A 2831-nucleotide genomic window follows, 5' to 3' on the forward strand; every position below is an offset into this window, starting at 1 on the left:
CTGTGCTAGGGGCACCAAGCCTGGTCTCACTCTTGCTCAGGCTTGTCCCAAACTTCTGAGCTCAAGCAATCCACCAACCTTAGTCTCCCAGAGTTCTACAGGCATGAACTACAGTACCCTAGATGTTCAGCTCTATTTCCTAGGCACAAACAAACAAGAGAAAAACCTCCCCAGTCTGAATCTTGGCTATACAAGAATCTTGTCCTGCCTCAGCCTCTCAGAGTCCTAGGATTACAGGCATGAGCCACCTCACCCCATAGGCAGAAAACAACATTTTTGAGAAAAATACAGAGAACACCTAATACTAATATGCTGCGTTTCTGCAGAAGTTGACTACAGATTTGTACCATCAGACATCATAAACAAATCAAGATGCAGAAATTAGGAGGAACACAGTGGCTCATTCCTGTAGTCCTAACACTCTAGGAGGCCCAGGCAGGTGGATTGCCTGAGGTCACAGGTTCCAGACCAGCCTGAACAAGAGCGAGGTATCTTTAAAAATACCTGGTGTTGTGACCGGCTCCTATAGTCCCTACTGGGGAGGCTGAGGCAAGAGAATTGCTTGAGCCCAAGAGTTTGAAGCTGCTGTGAGCTAAGGCGCCGTGGTACTCTACCAGGGGTGACAAAGTGAGACTGTCTCAAAAAAAAAAGGAAAGAAAAGAAAAGAGATGCAGAAATTAGTAATTAATAAAGTCATTTCCAAAAATATAAGTGGCACTATTACATAAGGGTTAAGAGTACTGACTGGAACTAGTTCTGAGTTTAAATTCTGGCTCTCCCTCTCACTAGCTGTGTGACTTTGGGCAGGTTTCCTTTTTGTGCTTTAGTTTTCTCATCTGTAAAAAGGGAGCAATAGGTTCGGCGCCTGTGGCTCAAATGTCTAAGGCGCCAGCCACATACACCTGAGCTGGCGGGTTCGAATCCAGCCCAGGCCTGCCAAACAACAATGATGGTTGCAACAAAAAAATAGCCTGGCATTGTGGCAGGCACCTGTAGTCCCAGCTACTTGGGAGGCTGAGGCAGGAGACTCGCTTGAGCCCAGGAGTTGGAGGTTGCTGTGAGCTGTGATGCCATAGCACTCTACCCAGGGGGACAGCTTGAGGCTCTGTCTCAAAAATAAACAAATAAATAAGTAGGGAGTAATAGTCCTAACCTTACAGAATTATTACACCAGTTAAATCAATCTTCAGAATATACCTGGCCAAAAAAAAGAATATACCTGGTATAGAGTAGGTAGGTGCTAAATATACTAACTACTGTGTACCAGACATTGATCTAGCTTCTTAGAATATAGTGGGAATAAAAAGCAGAGGTCCTGGGGCAGCACCTGTGGCTCAAGCAGTAGGGTGCCAGACCCATATACTGGAAGTGGTGGGTTCAAACCCAGCCCCGGCCAAAAATTGCAACAACAACAACAAAAATAAATAAATAAAGTGTACAAGTAAAAAAAAAAAGGCAGAGGTCCTACATACAGGGCTTAGAATTTGTCTTAACAACTTCCATTCCACCTCTTCTCACATCATCCCAACTCTCCCAATTAGGTGCAAAGGAGCAAATGAATAAATAAATAAATAAATAAATAAATTTCTGTCACATCAAGAGCTAGGCTCCGCACCTGTAACTTAAGCGGCTAAGGCACCAGCCACATACACCAGAGCTGGAGGGGTTCAAATCCAACACAGGCCTGCCAAACAACGACAACTACAACCAAAAAATAGTCGGGCATTGTGGCAGGCACCTATAGTCCCAGCTACTTGGGAGGCTGAGGCAAGAGAATCACTTAAGTCCGGGAGTTAAAGGTTTCTGTGAGCTATGATGCCACAGCACTCTACCTAGGGCAACAGCTTGAGGCTTTGTCTCAAATTAAAAAAAAACAAAAACCAAAAACCAAACAAACAAGAGGCTATGCTGAAATATCTATTCCTTTAGCAAACATTTTTGAATTTCTAAGAAATAGAATCCTTGTCCTCAAGGAATTCCTAAGGAGGACATGCAGATGTAAAACTCTCTTTGAATAATGCAACATTATGCATGCATTTGTACAGAGTTACACATATTTTATTGACAATATGTAAGAGCTAATGCTTTGTTTATCAGGAAATAATTTGTAGTCAACCTAGCCAAGAGCTAGGAAGTAAAAAAGAGGCATTTGAGTGCACAAAAAAAAGGTGTTACAAAATTAATTCAGTTTATTTATAAGATCTGTGGAGTCTAGTTATTTTTATCACAAATGTTAACAAGTTCATTTATTTGGCTGGTTTCCTAGATTTTAGGAGCTGAGAATTAGAAAAGGAGTTTCCGGAGCTGAATCAGGAGCAAGAAGTGACAGCTGGCTGTATATGAAGCAAAAGAATATGTGATGAAAATGACAGAAAAAGCAGTGGGAGTCACTTAGTGTCTGGGCAGCTCTGTGCCAGGGGCCAGTGCAATAACAGATGCTTTCGATCACAGTGTGACTTGTAAAAAGGTCAAAGAATGTTCTATGCATGCTGTTTCAAGAGGAAGAAAAATATTTCATACATTTTAAGAGGCTTTTTATGAAAGATAATTCAAATATAAAAAAAATTTTTTAATTCTGAGAGAGTTGTTTCCTGCAATATATTAACTTAATTGATGATACAAATAACTGGGAAAATATTGCCTTTGATTATTATTTATGTATAATAATGCTAAATTCTTTTTTTTTTTTATTAAAACAGAGCCTCACGGCTCGGCGCCTATGGCTCAACCGGCTAAGGTGCCAGCCACGTACAACCTAGGGTGGCGGGTTCGAATCCTCAGCCCGGACCCGCCAAACAACAATGACGGCTGCAACCAAAAAATGGCCAGGC

The sequence above is a fragment of the Otolemur garnettii genome, unplaced genomic scaffold (assembly GCF_000181295.1).
Source record: "Otolemur garnettii isolate 467f Iridium unplaced genomic scaffold, OtoGar3 scaffold00013, whole genome shotgun sequence".
In the NCBI taxonomy this organism is placed as follows: Eukaryota; Metazoa; Chordata; class Mammalia; order Primates; family Galagidae; genus Otolemur; species Otolemur garnettii.